Source organism: Mchenga conophoros, linkage group LG1 (assembly GCF_057382185.1).
Source record: "Mchenga conophoros isolate Kocher_MC1m ecotype Shallow Benthic linkage group LG1, M_conophoros_male_GT1.1, whole genome shotgun sequence".
Lineage (NCBI taxonomy): Eukaryota > Metazoa > Chordata > Actinopteri > Cichliformes > Cichlidae > Mchenga > Mchenga conophoros.
Window position 1 is genome coordinate 1,329,436 of NC_140526.1, and position 22,872 is coordinate 1,352,307.

Consider the following 22,872-nt stretch of genomic DNA (forward strand, 5'->3'; position numbering starts at 1 on the left):
CCGCTTACCCAACAGCATTAACACGTCTAAAAACAGCATTGATCAAATAGAAAATGTTTTTTTGTTTTTCAGCGTAACTGTGGGAGCGGTGGGGGTCACGGGGTCATCCTGCAGGGGGCATGTTTGTGTTTGTTCAGCTGCAATCTTTTGTAAATGGACACAATGTTCTTGAGAGGTTTCAGTCTGGTTTTAAAACTCTTCATAGCACAGAAACTGCACTTTTAAGAGTTCTTAATGATCTTTTATTAGCCACTGACTCAGGTGACTCAGCTGTGCTTCTGGATCTGACCGCTGCCTTCGATACCATTGACCACAGCATCTTCATCTCACGGTTGGAGCATTGTGGCGTAAAGGGCACCCCATTAGAGTGGTTCAGGTCATACCTGTCTGACAGGACCTTCTCTGTGAGCTTTGGAGATTTTATCTCTTCCTCAGCTCCCCTTACTTGTGGTGTTCCCCAGGGTTCTATACTGGGGCCAATATTGTTCTCCATTTATATGCTGCCTCTAGGTCTAATCTTTAGAAAATATAACATTTGTTTTCATTCATATGCCGATGATACTCTTATCTTCAACTGAAGGGAAACAGTCCTGCCTCACTAGAACCCTTACTTCAGTGTCTCGATGAAGTCAAATCTTGGATGGCCTCTAACTTCCTTAACTTCAATGAGAACAAAACCAAAGTGATAATCTTTGGACCGAGCGGCAATCCCAGCACCTCTAATGTTAACCTGCGCAGTGTTGAGCCTTTTGTCAAATCTCATGCCAAAAATCTGGGGTTAACAGCAGTTTCACCTTTGAAAAACAGATTAATAATGGAGTGGATTTATATAGCGCTTTTCAAGGCACTCAAAGCGCTTTACAATCCCACTATTCATTTACTCTCACATTCATACACTGGTGGAGGCAGCTACAGTTGTAGCCACAGCTGCCCTGGGGCAGACTGACAGAAGCGAGGCTGCCATATCGCGCCATCGGCCCCTCTGGCCAACACCAGATTAGCTCAGTCGTACAGCGGTCCTTCTTCAAACTGAGGCTTCTAAGGTGAGATCATTTTTATCTTTTAAAAACTTTGAACAGGCGATTCATGCTTTTATTATATCCCAGCTGGACTATTGTAACCCCCTGTATGCTGGAGGTACCCAGACCTGCCTGGCAAGGCTGCAGTTGGTCCAGAATGCTGCAGCTCGTCTTCTGACACGTACTAAAGGATGTGAACACATTTCCCCGTGCTCGCCTCTCTCCATTGGCTCCCTGTCCGCTTCAGAGTTAATTTTAAAATGTTATTGTTGACTTACAAAGCCCTGAATGGACAGGCTCCCGGGTGTTTATCTGAACTCCTGCAGACTTATACCCCCTTAGATCTCTTAGATCAAGTGATCTTTTGCTTTTAGCCGTACCAAAGTCGAGGCCGGTTCATAGAGGCGGGCGAGCATTTGCAGTCGTAGCGCCTAAGCTGTGGAATAATTTACCCCTACACATCAGACAGGCTCCCACTGTCAATCTTTTTAAATGTTATCTTAAAACACATTTTTATTTACTGGCTTTTAATACAGCATGAGAGTTATTTGTTCATTCATATTTGGTGTTTTGCTATCTCAATATTCCAAGTTATTTATTAGGTATGTTGTATTCTTGTGCAGCACTTTGGTCAACGCTCCTGTTGTAATTAAATGTGCTATATAAATAAATAAACTATAAACTATAACGAGCAAACGAGGCCCCGGGTTATAACCACAAACTGTAAATAAAAAATGGTCACAGCCACTGTAGCATTCGTGTTTTGGCAGCGGCCAGAAGTGACCACATGTGGATGAAGAGAATGGCGAGGTCTGATGGCGAGGTCGGCTGCCTCAGCCCAGTTCCAAGGAGAATACTTAAACATCATACTGTAAGTACACACTGTACTGCACAAGTGCCACAATCGTATGTATTTGTACACACTACGTTCTTGGTATTTGTAACGTTCGACGCACATTTTTGATCCTCGTGGTTCAGCTGAGCGACTGCTGGAATAGAAACTACAAAGCAGAGCAGAGGAGCGCAGCGACAACGAGACAAAATAACATCATTAATGTTACTATAGACTGTTATTTTAATACCTTCTTCATTTTATCATGATTATCTTCATTTATATGGCTTAGCTGCTAAATTTACCAGTACATTGATCTTCCCACATTAATAACACTGAGTAATATTAATATATTTGGTACCAGATATATATATATATATGTGTGTACTACATATATATATATATATGATAAACATGATAAACACAAAGATGACAGAGGTCAATCAACATTTAAAGCGTTTCACTGACTTTATTCAATGAAAAATGTCTAACTGGCCAACATAAGTCTGATAAGTTGTGACATTTCATGAATAAACGCAGTCGTTAGTGTAACTAAGCACATTTAACTCCAAAGCAAATGTGTTCGTTTCTATAAGAATCGCAGTGTTTGTATAAATGAGTGAATGTATTTTGTGTAGCTGACAAACGAACTGAGACGTCATCGCTACGTTTAACTGTTTAAGACCTACCGTTGGACCACGTACGCCAGAGCTTATCTCTATATATTTACATGCTGTGGAGCCATTTTTGGGAGTATTTCAAGTTGCTATACATCAATACAACCATTATATCCCAAACTGTAATAATATGCATGCATTAAGTACACAGTAACTACAGAAATTGCAAAAAAGTGCAATAAACTACAAAGAAAATTGTTTTGGTTCTTTTACATATTTCTAGTTTCAGACGTTTATCCCTCAAAACTGTAAATGCAAAAAGTTTCCAACCACAGGAAATTTATTTTGAGTCTCTTCAGAGTTTTATTTTTCAGATACACCAATTTTTACGTACTGCAGGAAAAGCAAATATAAATATTATAATGCAAATTTGCAAAAAACCAGCATGTGCGTCAAAATAAAGTATTTCCAGCAGTGCAATTTGAGTTCTAAGCATCCCAGAAACTATACAGGATACAGCATAAACTCAAACATTAATTTTAAAAACTCCAATTAAAAATAATTACGCAAAATGGAGCGTGCCTGCTCCGACCGCTCATGAAAGGTTAACTGTTTAACGTTCACGTGTGTTTGGTGCACGAGGTTGTGCAAACTGCTGCGTCCTATTTCCCATTTTTCTAAAGTTGTAGTAGTTATTTACCATACGACACGACGACTGCACACGTGGCCCTTCAGCAGCTTTTCCGTTATGCAGGCGTGAGCTGTCTCACAAAGCACGATCGCTTTTTTCTTTTTCTGTTTGTGCTCCATGTTTTCATCACTTTCACCTTCTCATACTATGAATATGCAAGAAGAAGTACAGTATATACGGTGATATGATGAAGATGCAAACAGTAACATGATAACACACGTCTGTGACTGAAAATATGATCAATAAAGAGGTACATAAAAATAAAATATGTTACTGTACAGCGACCGATGCGTGGTTACGTGTAATAAAGGCTATTTCCATCCTGCTGTTATTAGCGCTTAAGCTACATGCTGCTGATTAAATGAAAAAACTTAACAGCAGCACTGTCGTCTTACTCAAAGTCAGCTTTCTCTTTCTCTCCTTTTCTTCTTCACACATGCCCATGCAAACACACACACACACACACACACACACACACACACACACACACACACACACACACAACACTCCTCTTTACCTTCAAAAAGCCAGGGGAAGGCAGTCTGCATGAATAAATAGTCTAAGTGCTTATATTTCTGTTCCTGCTTACCCAACTGCTAACAAGACCCAGTTCACAGTCAATGAGCTACTTCGGCATTCATGAGGATCACTGACAGTCACTTTGCATTCAACGCCAATCACAAACAGCAGAAAAAAGAGCACACACACACTGACACACAAAGAAATGTGATTACAAGAGGTATTCTGCGGTGCTTCAGCATTCCCCAGTGTTTTACCAAAATAAAACCAGCATCCCACACCCAGGCAGGCAGTCTGACGCTCGCACATGCATGAGAGCGGCAAGCAGGAAAACATGATTACCCTCCACGCATTTAGAGGTCACAAGCATTAGGAGATTAGGTAAAGTAAGCAATCATCATTTGGATATTTGACGATGAAACTATCCTGTTAAATTGATTATAGCGGTGCACGGGGCAGGAGAGGCTGAGAGCCACACCTGGCAACATATGGAGTGTGTGTGTGTGTCTGTGTGTGTGACAGTGATTTCCTATCACATGGCATAATGTGCCACACCTGTCCTCTTCTGCTCTGCTCCTCTGCACCTTCTCTGTATGCATGAGCTTTGTCAGGAAGATCTTCAGAATAATTGCAGTGTGCCAGTCCCACCAGCAAACTGCTCACTGGATCTTACTGGGATTTAAATGTACGCAAGGTGAAGAAGGGCGTCACGTTAGAACTGGACACTTCAGAGGGAACACCTCAGACGAGTGTGGGGGAATAAAGAGAATAACTTATGATTCAGGGTGGTATCATGTTTTTAAATGGTGAACTCTTAGCTTATTATCATTATTCACAGAAATATTTACAGTGACTGAAAACACTTCAGATCACACAAATGGAACTTTCTCAGGTCTTTCATGAGCAAACATTAAAGACTCTGCAGCTGTGGAGTCCAGCTCAGGTTTATTTATACGGCACCAAATCCCAACCGTCAGTTTGGAGTGCTTCACAATAATACAGAGAAAAACCAACAATCAGACCCACCAAGAGTTTTCAACAGGAAGAAACCTCAAGCACAACCAGGCTCGTGGGAGGGGCGGCCAGGCCAGGGTCCTTTATTAAGGTGTCAGAACTCGTCATCAAGGCTACAGGGGAGCTCGTCAAATGTCATCTTTACAGGGAAACTGCTCGATATCCACTGACACCAAGCAAACACTTGGACAGTGAATAATAGCTCAGAAATCTAAGTTGTGCAGACAACAAGATGCGAGCTCGGCGCCGGCTCGGGGTACTGCTGGAACATCACCTGGATGTCTTTGGATGAACTAAAGATGGCACGGTGGTGCAGAAGGTTTGAATCCACCTATCGGCTGAGCAGGCGCCTGCATGGGGCTTGTTGTAGGTGTGAATGTTAGCCTTGGTCGGTTCGTTTCTAGCTAAAGTCTAGAAGAATTCAAGGTTGATGTCGCCTCCATCAGATACAGCTGAACTCAGAGAGTTGCGCTCTCTGGTTAAATAACGGGGTGACTGCTCAAACACTGGCCGTACTCTTATCTCCTCATATCTGTCAAGTTTTCTACTCTTCCTCCGATTGGCTGTGACCTTCACGTTCCTGGCTAACCCTACACAAAACAGCAGATGCTTTATGGGAGACCAGGAAAATAAGAGAGGAAGCAGTGGAGTGCTTGAAATCAGGCCCCATCTTATCTTAATGACCTTGTAGTACCATATCACCCTATTAGAGCACTTCGCTCTCGCTCTGCAGGCCTACTTGTTGTTCCTAGAGTATTTAAAAGTAGAATGGGAGGCAGAGCCTTCAGTTTTCAGGCCCCTCTTCTGTGGAACCAGTTTGGATTCAGGAGACAGACACTATCTCTACTTTCAAGATTCAAACTTTCCTTTTTGCTAAAGCATGTTATTCATATTTTGGTTGGTAAAAAAATATGATGGATTTTTGTCATGTATCAGTTTCCCCAAGATTAAAAAAAAATTTCTTTGCTTGATAAAAACTAAACAGTCTCTAAACAATCTACCTGTGCAGGTATATTTGGACTTTTCCCTGCACAGCCTGAGACTAATGAGACAAAGATGTATTTTCATGTCCTCATCTTTTCCCGATAACGTTTTAGAAAAGGTATCATAATAACCTTGAACCTAAAAACAAGTCATAATCAAATATTAACGCTTAAATATGAATAGGAAGGGGTCAACGTGCACGCTTTCCTGCAGAAAGCACTGAAATATTCTCACCTACATGTAGCGCCGCACGCTCACAGAAGCATTGATGCTATATCCGTCAGCAGCTCGAGATCTCGGCGAAACCCCGGAGGAGGCCGGGAGAAAACGTGCTGGAAATACCCGGAGTTTAAAGTGCTAAAGTGAAGACTAAAACACAGATTTATTCAGCAGAAGCCAAAGACCAGGGGAGAGTTTTAACACATTTACACCAGAGAGCCCTCAGAGGAGAGACGCACCAGTGGGTGGTTGTGCGAGAGCTTATTTGAGTATGTGGTGTATTTCTGCCTGAGCCTGCGCGCGCGTGCGTGCGTACTCCCATCGGTGCGTTCATCGCTCTTATCCGTACACCCACCTTTTTCTTGGTTTTGAGACAATCTCCCAGGATGCCTATTCTACATTAAACAGTGCTTTGAAGACAATTGAGCTGAGACCCAGGCTGATCAAGGCTCCCTTATCCCTCCCAGCACATCTATTATCAAAGCCTTCGTACCATTACCGTCATTATACACTATGTATTATTATTATTATTTTCAAATGCAGCGCTGAGAGCAGGCGAGAGACGGGGGCCGCCGTAAACAAATCTATTATTGGTGATGAATTGCATAATAACACAGGCATAATGCCGTTCTCTCACAAAACTGGTGAAGGTGCTGAACTGGAAAAAGTACCCCGTCTGTAAAATTTGAATAAACAATGGGCGAGAGAGGGGGAGAGACAAAGACGGAGCGGTCGTTAGATGCTGTGTCTTTACTTGAACGTTAAAGACTGTTTGCTTAGCTCGCCACCCCGCGCTGTCGTCTCTGTTATCAGCCGTGCGCGGCGTTAAAGATTTAAGAGGACGCGGCGTTTAAGAAGAGAGACCTCCGAACTCTGGCTTCTTTCTTGGACTCTGCGTCTGTCAGCAATGAACACACTGAGAGGCTGCCTTTTGATAGATCGCACATGAAAGCAACGCGGCTCTGAGCACTTTATTAGGAACGTCAGACTGAGCAGTGCTTTACTCTGTAAATTTAAAAGGAAGCACAAATGTTTCCATTTGTGGGCCTGAAACTGCACAAGTCACACGGTAAACACGCAGAAGGCGCTCGCTGTTTTTCCAAGGTTTCAACTTTGTTCTCGTGTGCAGTGCATTCTGGGTCATGACCTGCTGGCTCTGACGTTACAATGAAAAGACGCCAAACTGAGCTGCGTTTTGGAGTCATTTCCTGGACCGTTCCCGACAATCCGGCCGAGTCATCATCAGGAGTCACAAAACATCGATCTTTCTCACGTTCTTGGACACCGACGTCTTTTCGTCTCTGCGAACGCGGGAAGTCATCACCATGGCAACCAAGACACGAATGCATTAAGCAACTGTCTTTATCTAAAACCATGAAACACATTATTCAAATGAATAATATTAATAACAGTAACTATCTGTGATGGGTTTGACTCAAAGTTGGCGAAACGTTCTGCTCCAGATCGAGTCTGCCGGCTGATGAGGACGGAGACGTCTTCCAAAAGAGCTCCAGCTGTGTCCTCGTTTGTTTAAATACGAGCCAGAGACGCCGCTCACAGGCGAAGGCTAAAATAGTAAATCCTGAGTTTTTTTTCCCATGAGAAAAGTAAAAAAAGCTGCTTTAGGCGACAATCAAACCAAAAGTCACGACTCCGAAGTCACAGCCTGTCAGACGCTCCTCGTCTGTCTTCATGTTCATGCACAGTTTAACGTCTGCCATGTTTTTTCTGTTACCTTCATCTTTAAATTGAAAATGGACAAAGAGGAAGACCTGCAGCGACTTGATGTCACTACCCAGAATGCACTGGGATATGGCGTCCCACAAGAGACCGGATTTTGTCCGATTCTGTAAAAACTGAGACGGTCAGATTTAAACTGCTGCGTCTTCATACTCACATTATTCCTGCAGGTTCTTCAGCTGCACATGTTCATGTCATAGTTACGACTATAAATACAGAACATCTCTCACATCCACCAAACACTCCTCCGCATGTTGGTCTGTCATGTAGGCCATATTAAGCTGTGCTGTGGTCCCCACAAACAGTAGAAATAAGCCCCTCCCCCTTTCCTGATTGTAGCTGTGATCAGTTAAAACACCGGTGATGTCATGTGATGCATTTGTTTCACTGCGTTTTAAAAACCAGAAATAAGACTTTTGCAGAACCGTGTACGTGTTTTCACGTAAACAGCTGTAACGTGTCGCCACATTTACTTTTGTAAACTAGTTGATGGAGGTTTTGTGTGTCGTCTGCTTGCGTTTTATTGACAGGTGTGAAACACTTTGTCCACACCTGCATCAGGTGTGCCACGGGCAGGTGAACACCTCTGAAGCTTTTGGTATTTTCGCTCCAGTCATTGGACGTGTTCACAGTCTCCATCACACTCTGCTGACTTTGCCCAAAAACAAGGTTTAAAGAGCTTCGTCCCCTGGATGTGACACGTCTCCCTCCGCTGCACCGACCTGGACCTCTGATATTTCGTGTACTGAGCGATGTCGTACGTCACGGCTGCGAGGTTATCGCGGTCCGGGTGCTGCTGGTTCCTCGCATAGAGTAGTGCACGCCGGCCTGCGGGAGTCACAGAAGAACAAGGGCGTGAACCAACGCGTCCGTGTTTGTCTGCACGCGCTCAGACGCTGCTCAGCTTTGTTATTTTGAATATATTTTTGGGTAAATTGTGCGCACGCCACAGACGGCTTCGCCGAACACTTTAAATTTTTAATAGTCCATCCAACTTATATGGGCCACCGCTGAGGCGGGCTGACAGTGCCAACTGCCGCCCGGGTACATATATATATTTTTTTATTTCGGTAGATTGAAAATGAGACGTTGCATCCATAGAAATTCCTTTGGCCTGATTTCTGGCCTTTCTCACCCGGCTCCTTGCTCTTCTCTATCTTAAAACCATTTCACCTAAAGAAATAATCAATAAAAACAATTACGAGATCCGTGGCGCTCCCCTCTTCCTCGTCTTTTGGTTTTTCTCTCCTCGCTCCCTGCTTTTATCCTCTTGTCTTTTCTCCTACTGTCCTCTCTCCTTGGTGATTCACCGGGTATAATATTTAATTATACTCTATAATTTATGCAGGTTATCAAACTCTGAGCGCATCATTTTATGTACATTGTGTAAATTGCTTTTTTCTCTGGCTCTGGCTCTCTCTCCCTCTCTGTCTCTTTCTGTCTTTTCTTTTCCAGGCTTTTTTACTCTTGGATGGGAGGAGGGTAAATTCTTTGCAGGCATAGAGATATTGAAGCCCGGGTGCAAATGTGAAATGAATAAACAGGCTGGATCTCTTCTTCAAGGGCCTAAATGAGATCTGCACAAAATAATTTAAACTAGGCCCATTCATCAAGCCCACCCTGGGAATGTGTGTGGCAGCGGCCTGTGTATGTTGTCCATACTGTATGTGTGTGTTTCGCGTCCCTGGCAGCGATGGCGGCGGTGCGCTTGTGTAGGGAGACGGAATGACAGCGATTAAGAGTGATAGACAACCACATAAACGCTAAAATGAAGGTTTTATAGAAAAGTTTACCAACATCTGGGAAGTGAGTCACTAAATGCTTTAAACACTTTTCTCTCTCCACTCTCCGAAAAAATGTTCTGCCACACTAAATCCCCCAAAAGCCCACACGGGCTGTGTTTATGGAGATATTACCCCATCTTTATGTCTGCACGGCTGTTCCCGACGTTCCTGGTCCCTGTATACGACGAGTCAGAGGTGACGGACGAGGAGACGGACGAGGTGAAACGGCGTGATCCCGTGGATGGATCGATCCTGGACTCGTTGATGACGTTCTTCAATCGTCACATGTGCTGAACGTGGTTTTTATACATCGTAAACATCAGTGCGTGCTGGCTGCATCGTATCTGTCAGCTGCGTATCGATTGATTGATTGATTTACGAAAACGAGCGAGAGAGGCAAAGAGGTGGACGCTCGCAGTTCGGTCATCCCCGCTTTCCCACGTAATGTGCTTCTGCTCGCCCTCAGCACCTCGGCTACCTGCGGCGAAACGTCGGACAGCTGGGTTAAGGGACTCAGTGTGCCGTCGTCCTACTGAAATATGAAGGTCTTCTCTGAAAGAGGTGCCCCTCTTCTCTGGTCTCAGCGTCCATGCTTGAATCTGGCCTCAGACCAGTTTCCACATGGCCAGAGGAGACGGCGCCGTTTCTGGATCATGGTCACGTGGGTCACGTATGGACGGCGTTCTGATTTCTGTTTTTGGCGCTTTTTAAATGACTTTGTCAGCTTTGTCGCTGCGCACAGAGATTCCTCCAGATTCTCAGACTACTGAAGATGATGAGACATTCAAAGACTTAAGATTACATTTAATTTGAGGAACATTATTTTCAAATTTATAGATTTATAGACTTACACTCGGCGTCTCTAAGATGCTCTTTTGTTTTACCCGGACATGTTACTGACCTGGTGCCAATTAGTCTGTTTTTTTTAGGACCACTTGCACTTCCTGCCTTTTGTTCCTTCTGTGCCAACGTGTTTGGGATGCCATCGAATTCAAAATGAGTTTTTCTCAACATGTAAAATTTGGAGATTTATAAACCATTGTATTTTATTAACATTTTCCACAGTGTTGTGGTACGACGTTCCTACAGGTGACGATTCCTTTCACTGTCTGTGCGTCATTAGGCGCCCGTGCTCGGGGGCTACAGATATGTCCAGTTCAGCATGCAGTGAAATCATTTTTTAAATAATCTGTAGTTTGTTTTTCAGCCCCCGTTTTAATCACTGATAAGAGTTTGCCTGATCACTGCAGTGTCTGCGTTCGTTCAGAATAAACCTCCACAGATGTCAGATTTCTCTCTGAACAAGTGTCAGTGTGAAAACGGGCAGAATTAGTCAGATCTCTGTACCAATTATGGAGACAATAATACTCGAGCCAACAGCCACTTAAAGTTATTTACATTCGAAGAGAAAAAACCAAAATAAATGTTCACGCTGTGAAGAAGACCCAAGTCATCCAGTTCTTGGCAAACTAACAAGAGATAATCAGATGACCAAAAAAACATCAAATATTCATTTAAAACTTTCAAACATTTAAGCACATGATGCTCTTATAACAGCACAGTTTGTGTCTGTAATTAGTGCTTCTGATTTCTCTGAAAATCATCACCAGAATCATCTGGGACGATCGCTCCTGCAGCCTCGTTTGCTCAGTCGGTCTGTAAAAACCGCCAGGCTGAATTCATGAAACACTCGAGAAACAAGCCAGTGTTTTATTTCCACAGATCTGGTCGCAGTGTTTTTAAATGAAGGGCATTTTCTATCCTGCTGACACCGATGACACACTTTCTAATCAAAGTGTGAATCTACTGAAACCAGGCGGCAGCATCATCTTAGTGCGACAGTAGTGACTAAACATTAAACACAGCAGAAGTCGAGCGTGCAGTGAAAGGTTTGGACCCAAAAACACAAACTCAGACGATGGAGTAAAAAACAAACCAAGCTTTACTTTGGCAAAGATTCCAACAAACGGGAAAAGAAACAGCCGGCCAAAACGGGTGAAAACAATCGGATAACAAGACAGAGAACTCAAAACTCAACAGCAACCACAAAGACAACAAAGTAAGACAGGAAACGACACGGGCACAAAGTAAACGTGACCAAAGAAAAACTGAAAAGTAAAGAAACCAAAAATAAAAACCACGCAGAAAATATCCAACAACAGACTGAATGTTGGAGGACGATGAAGAAGCTGCTTCATAGGTCCTGAGTCATCGTGCTCTCGCTCTCAGACGTGCCTGGCGTTGTCAAACAGAAGGCGTTGCTATAACACTGCGTTGATATGATGCAGCCCTGACTCCAAACTGCAAGAGCGTGATCTCAGAGAACGAGGCGAACCAACAAAAGCAGGTTTGTCATTTGGCGCTCGAGTCCATGCGATGCTTTAGCGATGCCTCGTGCTTCACGGCATCGAGTCAAGTTTGTTTTTTTAATAAAACAAACACTTGTGTTTGTGGCCAGAATCACGAACTAAGATAAAAAAGTCACGATTGTTTCATCATCAGTCGTGAAACAGTGCTGGACTGCTCTGCTCATTTCTCACGAAGACACTTTTATTTATTCATTTATTTTCCTGCAGCATTTTATTCTGACTTTCACTTGTTGAATTCATTTATTTTTGACCCTCGATGAGACGTATGCATTTTTAAAGCTGTTTCGTAACACAGGGATTTCTTTTGGAATAAATAATTTTATTTCATTTCGTTCTCATCGTCGGTCAGAGGTGTGTGTGAGAACAGGCGACGGCCCGTCGGTTGTCACACGTTCAGCTCGCTCACTGAAACCTGCATTTCCTGTAGCGAGAGCACATCTGAAGCGGTCCACTTCCTGCTGCGTGCTACATCGAGAAAAGACAAACCAACGTTATTCTCCACAAAATGCCCAACGCTGATTTGTGAAAAAGAGTTAGGGTCATAGTTTAAAAACCACACCCGGTCATCAAAGCTTTGACAGCCCCTGATTTAAAGGAACGAAATGAGCAGCCTGGAGTTTTCTATGAATGAGCTACAAATGTTGACAACAGGTCACAAAGCTGTGTGACAATGACCGTAGGTGCAAATGTTGCTTACTCTCTTAGCATAGTGTGGTGTGTTTTAGTGCTTGTGTGGCGCACTTTGTGTCATATTTGGTGCTTATGGTGTGTTTGTGTGTTAAAGTCTAGCATCCTCTGCATCCCCAGCATACCCCCCAGCCCGGCTTAATAGCCATATGTCAAGTGCTCAGGGAGTGTTAGGTAGGGAGCTGTGTGCCTCTGAGCGTGTGCACAAAGTGACATGCATGCTAGCGATGTACAGTGGAGCTGAGAGCAGAGGAGATGAGAGCAGCATGTTACTGCTCTGCTGGAAATGACATCATAGCAGGGGTTAAACAGCCACTGTTTACCTTGATTTATAATCCTCCTCTCCCTTCCTCCTCCTCGCATGGAGGGGTGAGGCCAGCTGCTGGGGAGGGGAGGGAGCAGAAAGAGCAAGGATGGGAATCACAGAGCAAAATAATGGAAATTAATTTGACCGTGAAAAATAAGGCGTAATTTGAATTGATGCTTTTCCTGTTGTCAAGCAGATTCTTGTACCTGCTGCCCCGATAGCACACGGTTTGTTCACACCGAAACAAAGAGATAAAAAATGTGATTTCTGAGCTTTGTGTTGATGGACACTGATGTAAAAATGGAGAAACTCACACTCAGTGGAGCAGCATTAGGTCTTATAGAAAAGCTGTTTCTGTCTGAATCTCCAGCTATAAGCACACAGAGGTAGGCTGATGTTACAGGGTGTCTGATTTTAAAAACAAACATTTTAATTATAGTATTAATTTATATTAATTAACATGTATAGGATCAGAAAATAGCTCCAGAACAAGATGCCATCAGTATGTACAATATAAAATAATTATTGTTGAAAAACTCTCTTTGGAAAGAGAAAACCACATGAGCCAAGGTAAGAAGCCCAGCTGCCTTCAGTTCAAGAGCTCAAGTCTACCATGACCTGAATTACTGAGAACCTACACAAACACACTGCTCACCTGGTCTCTGAACTCTTTCCTCTCTAATAATCAGCTATGTACCACAGGCCATCTAGACCCAGCAGTCTTAGCTAATTATAGGCCAATCTCCAACCTTCCTTTATATCAAACATCCTTGAAAGAGTAGTTGTCAAACAGCTAACAGATCATCTGCAGAGGTTTATTTGAAGAGTTTCAGTCAGGTTTCAGAGCTCATCACAGCACAGAAACAGCTTTAGTGAAGGTTACAAATGATCTTCTTATGGCCTCTGACAGTGGACTCATCTCTGTGCTTGTCCTGCTAGACCTCAGTGCAGCGTTCGATACTGTCGACCATAATATCCTATTAGAGCGATTAGAACATGCTGTAGGTATTACAGGTACTGTGCTGCAGTGGTTTGTATCATATCTATCTAATAGACTCCAGTTTGTGCATGTAAATGGAGAGTCCTCTTCACACACTGAGGTTAATTATGGAGTTCCACAGGGTTCAGTGCTAGGACCAATTCTGTTTACATTATACATGCTTCCCTTAGGCAGCATCATTAGAAGACATAGCATACATTTACACTGCTATGCAGATGACACCCAGCTCTGTCTGTCCATGAAGCCAGATAACACACACCAATGAGTTAAACTGCAGGAAGGTCTTAAAGACATAAAGACCTGGATGGCCGCTAACTTTCTGCTTCTTAATTCAGATCAAACTGAGGTTATTGTACTCGGCCCTGAAAAGCTTAGAAATATGGTATCTAACCAGATTCTTACTCTGGATGGCATTACCTTGGCCTCCAGTAACGCTGTGAGGAACCTTGGAGTCATTTTTGACCAGGACATGTCCTTCAATGCACATATTAAACAAATATGTAAGACTGCGTTCTTCCATTTGTGCAACATCTCTAAAGTTAGAAATATCCTGTCTCAGAGTGACGCTGAAAAACTAGTTCATGCATTTATTACTTCCAGGCTGGACGACTGTAATTCATTATTATCAGGAAGTCCTAAAAACTCCCTGAAAAGCCTTCAGCTAATCCAAAATGCTGCAGCAAGAGTCCTGACAGGGACTAGAAAGAGAGAGCATATTTCTCCTGTTTTAGCTTCCCTTCACTGGCTTCCTGTTAAATCCAGGTCTTAAATAATCAGGCCCCATCTTATCTTAATGATCTCATAGTACCGTATCACCCCAATGGAGCACTGAATGGGGGATTCCCATGATGCACTGAGTGTTTCTTCTTCACTCACTGTGTGTTTATACGCCTCTCTGCATTTAATCATTAGTTAATATTAATCTGCGGCTCTCTTCCACAGCGTGTCTTTGTTCTGTTTTCCTCGCCTCATCCTCGACCTGTCGCAGCAGATGACCCCGCCCCTCCCTGAGCCTGGTTCTGCTGCAGGTTTCTTCCCATTAAAAAAGGGTTTTTCCTTCCCACTGTCACCAAGTGGTTGCTCGTGGGGGTCAGCTGCTTGTTGGGGTTTTCTCTGTAGTATTGTAGGGTGTTTATAATATAAAGTGCCTGAGGCGACTGTTGTTTAAATCTTTGGTGTCAAGCCTGACCAAACGAAACACGGCGTTTGTTTTGGAAATGATGATTCTGTTAGAATGACAGCAGCATCCAGAGGAGGAGTCAGCGATTGATAAGAAGTGAGAGGCGTACACCCTCACAGAGCCACGGGTTGTTTTAGTGGTTTGTCCACTTGCAGATCTCAAGTGCTTTTAATGAAGACGACTGGACTTGCTTTTGGTTATCAAACATCTCATCCAACATCTTCACCTCCCCGCCGAGGATGTGTTGCTCTATTTAAACTGCCTGAACAGGACTTGTTTTTAAAAAAATAATGAACCGTGATTGCTGGATGCTTCTGACAGCCCCGTTCACCACTGGGCATTTATTTCTAGGAGTGGATGGATGGTTGAGTGAAGCTTTCATGTCTGAGTGTATGTTTGTGGACAGAGAAAAGAGAGGGAGATCACACCACTTCCCTGTCGCCTGAGGGCTGAATGAAGCTCAGGCCTAAATTCCTCATGTCTACCACAAAACAGCCCAGCATTCCTCTACTTTCTGACACACACACACATTCAGTCGCACACCCTCCCTTCACAGCGGTGGCAGCACTTCACAAAGGAACCATTGAAGGGGCTCCTTCAGTTTAAAAGTTGAAAAGTATGTCTAATTTTGGTCAGAGTTCATTAGGCAACACAAAAGTGGGAGCTTGCAGAGAACATGAGGACAGTGGCAGAGGCGAGTGCTTCATGCCAGGACTGATAAGAGCAGACAGAAACTACAAAGGCGCCTCTCCTTTAGAAGGAAGCGATGAAGAAGGAGGAGGAGGAAGAGGAGGGAAGCAGGAGATAGAAAGAATGAAACCAAACAGTGAGCGAAAAAAGTCTCGGGCCCCCGAATGCTGCTTTTAATACATGCATGTCAGTGTTTGTTAATGTGAGCGAGCCAGTGTTCGAGTGAAGCTCGGGAAGAAAGAGCAGCACAAATGCAATGAAATTGAAATAGTTTAAGCAGGACCACTGCGCTGACGGCATTAAATTGTCATCGCATCTAAGTGAAAGCTGTGTCAGAAACACGACTTTGTGTCAGCGGCAAATCCACGCTCGAGTCAGCGCCGTCGCCACGACGAGGACGTTAGGAGCTTAAAAGCAAAAGCAAAGCGGCACGTCCCGAGAATCAGCAGCATTGTTAAGGACACTTTAAAGATGAATGTGGACACTCATCTGCTGTTTGTGCTCTAACTAGGATGCAGTGTTGCTGCTTTAGTGTTCGGCCCTGAGCTGTAAATGGATATTGGAGATTAGATCTTTCATCTGGAGAGAGCCATGTCATTTTCCTATTTTTCTCTCTTATTGATTCTGGCCACTCTCAGCTCCACATGAACAAAACCTTTCAGACTAGAAAAGGCCAATTCAGAGATGTTCACACTGCCTGCTTCACCACTATCGTGCTTTATTACGGAAGATCTCGCTGCAGATGGGGATAAGATTTGATAGATAAATGCACTGAGAGATAGATGTGCATTAGCTTGGCTGCTGTTTTATTTTAAAACGTGACTCAAGTTACCGTCTTTGCTGCGCTGCACGTATTGCCACGATGTGAGTGAATGAGGCTCTTTACGCAAACACTGCTGCGGTGTATCTGCCGCGATGATGAGTCCTCGAGGGTCTGCTCGCTCTGGGATGCATAAATTTAAGGAGATATGTAAACTGTGAGCAGACGTCCGTTAGATTTGGGCGCTAATTGCAAAAAAAAGCCCACAAATGGCACCTTTTAGGGATTATTTGCAAGCTGGCAAATCCAACAGATCCAAGTTTATGTGGGACTGCATGGCATTTTCACACATTGTAACTGCCTCCGAGTTTATAGGAAAGAACACACATCACAGAAAAGACACTCAGAGATGATAAGCAGACTGTTAAGAGTGGCTGCGATGTGACAGAGGAGAGAGCAGACGTTTAAAAAACCGCCTTCAGTAAAAATATATCAAAGAAAACTTTAACCCGCATGTTAGATATATCCAGATGTCAGGCTAGCGTGACCCACACAGACTGCACGACCAGGTGCGTCACAGCTTCACCTGAGAAATGGTTTTAACCTCGAGGGAGCAAAGGTTAAATAAACAAATGGGAGGTGGGGAGGAAATAAAACACGACGTACGTAAACTGCTTGTTTTCGGCGACTGTTTCAGGACGGTCTGGTTTGAAGCATTTTTTTCATGGACTGCAGTCATACGTTTAAGACGGAAACAGGAGCAAAGGTCATTTCAGGAACCATTTTTCAGGTGTGTCACGCAGGCTCAGCGCCTTTCACGTCTGGACCGCAGCTTCGCTAAGCAGCAGGAACACAGACCAGTGTAGCATCGGGCTAATGTCTTTAGCTAGCGAGGTCCATCCCATAATGACTATCCTCAGCATAAGCTTCAGCCACCCACTCTCTGTCCCCACCGTAGACTTACCCTAGCATTGCGAGCTAATGAAAACAAATGGCTTTTCAATGGGCAGACAAACCTATTTCAGACATTCATCATCAGCCTCATAGATTTCTAAAATCCCATCAAGTCTGTCCCTGGCCCACACCTCACTTTGTCTCTGGCTTCCTCTCTTTGTTTATCCGTCTTTCTTCCCGCTAAATCCCACTCACAAACTTTCCAACTTTTCAGCATCATTTGTACACGCTCCGTGTAGAATTACCCACCTGACAGTGATTCACTCAGCGAATCTCTGCTGACGGAAACGAGTGGACGGGGCAGTATTATCCGGGGACGACACGACGGATGGAAACTTGCTGCTAATTTCACTGAGGGCTTCCACCGCTTCTGCTAAACTTCCACATTTTCCACAGCAAATAAACAAAAAATTTGATTAGATAAGATCAGACTTTAATGATCCCTGTGAGGAAATGGAGTTGTTGGCGCAGCGCAGACAATAATCCACTGCAGATAAGAACAGGAAAGACACAGATTACATGAAGAAAACACAGCAAATAATAAAGAGTAATAAAAGAAATAAGTACTAACAATGAAGGAACATCGTGGCAGCAGAATAAATAATAAGAACATATTCTGCAGCGCATCAGAGATATAAAGCAGGAGATCAGATTGTGCGTGTAAGACAGCAGCGGCGCTGAGCATGGCAAATTTAATTTGGATAGAAGCATTTTTGTTTGTCTGAAATAAGCCCTCGATGGTTCACCAGAGGCAGGAGCGTCACAGAAGAAGAAAATAGCTGCACATCCACCCGAGCCCACGGGTGGAGGGCGCTCGCCTAACCCCGGCTTCGTGCAAGTTTTCCGGGTCACGATTATCATGTGTTTAAGTCACATCGCTGGCTGAGAAGTCTTTGGTAGACGGTCGCATTTATGGCAACACCAGAGCTGTGAGGAGAGACCAGACTTATTACCTCAGGACTTTAATGACATCATACAGCAGCTGGATGAAAACCTCACTGTCCACACGTCCACAGGTCGCTGTGGGCGGGACTGATCAGCAGGCGTCTGTGTCCGAGCCGTGTGGCAGCCATGTCAGCGAGCATGAGCTGATAGCGTAGCACTGCGCCCTCCCATCCAAATACGGTCACTTTCTGAGCATGTTGTGGGCGGGGCTTAGAGGTGATTGTGGTTATATCAGTTTGTCATACAAACGTTACAGACGTGTGCTTTAACAGTGCGACGTTTCAAACATGCGCGCTCAGCGTGTGCAACCTGCTCGGCTGAATCAGCAACAAACACGGACGCCGACAGCAGGCCTGACTGATGATGTCATCAACAAGTGCCAATCCTGATGAGGGCGATGGATCGGCGCCAAGCTGCGGGTGGCCTCTGTAACCAGATGCCAACACACACGCACACAGAGGGCTTCGGTACAAAGACCGCCGCCGCCATCTTACCGCAGGTCAGCGGCGCTTCTGCTGCGTGAGGGGACCCGGTTTGAGCCAGAGCCAAAAGAAAATGAGCAGCACGGCGACTGAATTATTTGTAGCTGGTTTTGCTGACCGTGCCTCGTTAAACACGTCCATGAAACTTTTCTTTTTGTCTCCGGGTTCAGTAATGTGATGAAGGAATAATAACACATCTGAATATGTCCTTTATTCCCCCACATCTGCTGCATCAGAAACACGCGGCATAATTCATCTAACAGGTCTAAGCTCACGCAGGTTCAAGAGCGAGCGGCGTCATTAAACACGAGCCAGATAACCACAGACTCGTCACCGCGTTTATCCTCCAATCAGAGGCGACTGCTTCCTCAGCACTTTGGTGGGTTAAACCCAGCTGAGCAGTGTTGTTTTAATTTACCCATAATTCAGTGTACCATAATTTAAGTGCAGACTGGGCCCTCGTGCCTTTTCTGTGTGACTGATATGAAGAACAGACGGACGAGCAGTTAATACCATAAATGTTTTTATTATAATCTACATCAGGTGCATTTATAGTTCATTCTCTGCTTCATACTGTACACAACTGTGCAGCTGTGTGCCTGGTAATCACACAGTGGTGTGTGCATTAGACATAATTATGAATTTTAAACCACCATGCCTTTAAAATGAGAACACATTTGTAAAAGCAGCCAAGTTAAATATTTGTCTCCACGCGGTGAAACGTGCAGCAGATCTCTGCTGGGACTGCAACACCAGAGTAACACCAGAGTATGAAAATGCATGACAGAAAATACAACATCAAAATAGCAATTTTATACTTAAATTAATCATTTTTCTCTGTATCACAGTTGCGATGTTTTCAATTTGCTGTTTTTGTGCCCCCCCTCTGTAGGTAGGAGCCCCTCAGCAGCAGAAGCAGGAGTGGTGAACAGTTAATAGTGGCACTGCAATAACAATAAAATGTCATCAATCTGTGGGCGCCTCCTGCCTCTGTCACACCAAGTTTGTATAGAGTAATGACATTAGGCCCGGAGAAGCAGGCACAGTGCTCTCTTAAAGGCACCACACCACCCAGCAAACAAACAAAACACCCCGAGAGACGAGCGAGGGGGCTGCGAGAAGGAGGGAAGGATGGAAGGAAGGAAGGAGGCGAGGGACAGAAATACAGAGTTTTGGCTCATCAATCTGTTCCAGGAGCTCAGTCGCTGCTCGGCTTTACTGCTCCGTGAACGCCACGCTAATGTCACCTATCCAGCGTCACATCCTTCACTGCTAAACGTATTAGCCTGACAGGAGGCTGATTTCAGCCATCCTCAGGAATACACAGGCAGCTCGCAGTTTGACGAGATGTTAGCCAACACTGATGTAAAGATCAGTATTTTAACAGCCACACCTCCACAGGGGCACGAAACGGCGAGGTGCGAATCAGTCAGCTCAGCGTTTCCCACAGATTTGTATTCCGTTTGTGGCGCACATGGATTTGTGATGGATTGCAGATTGTCTAAAACGTGCACGCACCTTGCTGGTCTGTAACCTGATATAAACCTGACCAGCAGGGGGCGACTCCGCTGGTCATAAAACAAAGTCTATGATGAAAATGTGCCTGCTGCTCCCTCAAACCAGTAAAAACACCTACGCTGATGTTTTCACGTCTTAATGAGTCAAACACGATGTTCATTTTAGACGTTTGGGTCCCATTAACGTCACAAAGTTAGGCGTGCTCCTTGGCTAGCTGTTCGCCACCATCCTGACGGTAACGCAGACAAACCTGACACTCCAAACACACCTGTGCAGTCTGCCCTAACCCTCACCTGACGACCACATGTTCACATGTCGCTGCACTCTAGTCAGCAGAGGAAGAAAGCAGCTAATGCTAAGTAGGTTGGGTATCAGTGTGCATCCACAGACATCTGCCAATTCGTGCTCAGTAACAGCAAAATAAAATCCTAATTAAGTAAAAAGCCATATTATTCGTCACATGATGTCATTAAAAGGCTCCAAAAGACTAACTGCACAAACACGTCCAGAGGCCCAGCTCAGGTGAAGCTAGCAGCTACAGCCACCTGTCAGTCAAAGAGGCCACGCCCCTAATAACGCATAACAAATAAACAGGTGAGTTATAAAAACATCCTTCCCCAGTGCAGGTGTTATGAAGGAGGAGATTATAATTAAACATTATTCCTGCGTTTCATATGGAGTGTTTGGAGAGTTTTTCAGTCATTTTTAAATCAACGATGAAAAGATTCAAACAGATTTTCACGTTTCTTTCACAGCACAGAAAAACTGAGCACGCCACCAAAAGCCTCCGGTCCTTTCTTAATATATCTGTGTGCCTGCACGTGCTATCAGCGACAATAAAGTTGATCTGAACCAAGCCCTGTTTTACACGTGTGTGTGTGTGCTTCAGTTTTTACATGTGCCAACCTGCTCTCATCAGGGTGTGTTTACTACCATCCATCTGTATGCCTGCTGGTGACACATCAGCCGCCATCACACACACACTCTGCCCTTACCAAAGTGTGTGTGTGTGTGTGTGTGTCACTGTTAGGGAACAGGGGAGGCACAAGGGAGGAGGAGGGAGGGAGGGTCTGGCCAGGCGGCATTAACCCTGCATCGCCTGAGGCCGCTGATCCTGTTTCTAATTCACCCCTGCTGGCGATGCTTATGCCGTCCTCCACCAGTTAGCACACAATCTGCTCCTGGGACTGCCCTCCGCCCACAGATAGCGTACAGTAACATACAGCGGGCGGTGCATCTCGCTCTCACCGTCACAGATCTGCTGCTCGAGTCTTCACGTTTTTGAGATGATACTCAGATGTTGACAGAACAACAAACTCAGCATTTGAATATCGGATTAAATTAGTTTATGTAGGGGCGAGTGCATCGCAGCAGACCCTCAGGGCGCCACAGGAGGCCCCTCCTTCCTGTCACCACCCAGGATGCAGTTCCTCCATCTCTCCTAAAGCCATCAAAAATCTACAGCCTCTAAAATAGTTTTTTTTTTTACAAATCATTTATTTTGTTTTACCTCAACTTCCTTTTACACACTTCCATTCTTTGTACTCTCCATAATGATTCAACCCCGTCTGCATCATTATTTTTATTATTATCATTATTACATCATCATTAGTGTGTCAAACATGTGTGAAGAAGCAGTTGTCCTGCAGGGATCGATATGTCTTCTGATTCTGAACATGGGAATCTTATTATTAATGAGCATTATCCCAAAAACCTGCGTGCAGTTTTCACTTTGTCGTGTTGTTGAAGCTGAAAGTGTCAGTTAGTGAAGCAGCTGTGCTGGTAGCGTTTAGCTAACGTTGGCTGTCACTTCACTTTAAACTAACAGGTTGTAAAAAACTTTTATTATAAAATATTTTCTATATGATGAGGCTTCATTATTCAGGACTTTGTACATGAAAGAGCTTTTTTACAATCATCCTGCCTGGAAGTAACAAATCTGAGTGAAGAGGATATTTCTAACGTTAGAGATGTTGCACAAATGGAAGAAAGCAGTCTTACATATTTGTTTAATATGTGCATTGAAGGACATGTCCTGGTCAAAAATGACTCCAAGGTTCCTCACAGCGTTACTGGAGGCCAAGGTAATGCCATCCAGAGTAAGAATCTGCTTAGAGACCATATTTCTAAGCTTTTCAGGGCCGAGTACAATAACCTCAGTTTGATCTGAATTAAGAAGCAGAAAGTTAGCGGCCATCCAGGTCTTTATGTCTTTAGGACATAGAGTAGTTGACGTGTATGATCTGACTTCATGGACAGATATATCTGCCTAACAATGAAGACGTAAGCAGTGTTTTCTAAAACTGTGTTGCTCTCAAACACTGTAGTTTTAAATCTCTGCAGGCTCCTGGTATTGAGTCAGGTGAGGACAGTAGAAACACATTAAATGTAAGCTTTACTGATCCTGAACCTACACGGCCTTCATGGCTAATGTGGGAACAGATTCTTCTGGACAGCTTTGTCCATCTGAGCGTGTCCTGTCACATAGCTCCTGTTCCTGTTTCTAATAATGAGCTCGGTGTGTGCGCAGTAATCCCTGCAGCAGCTCTAAACACTCAGTT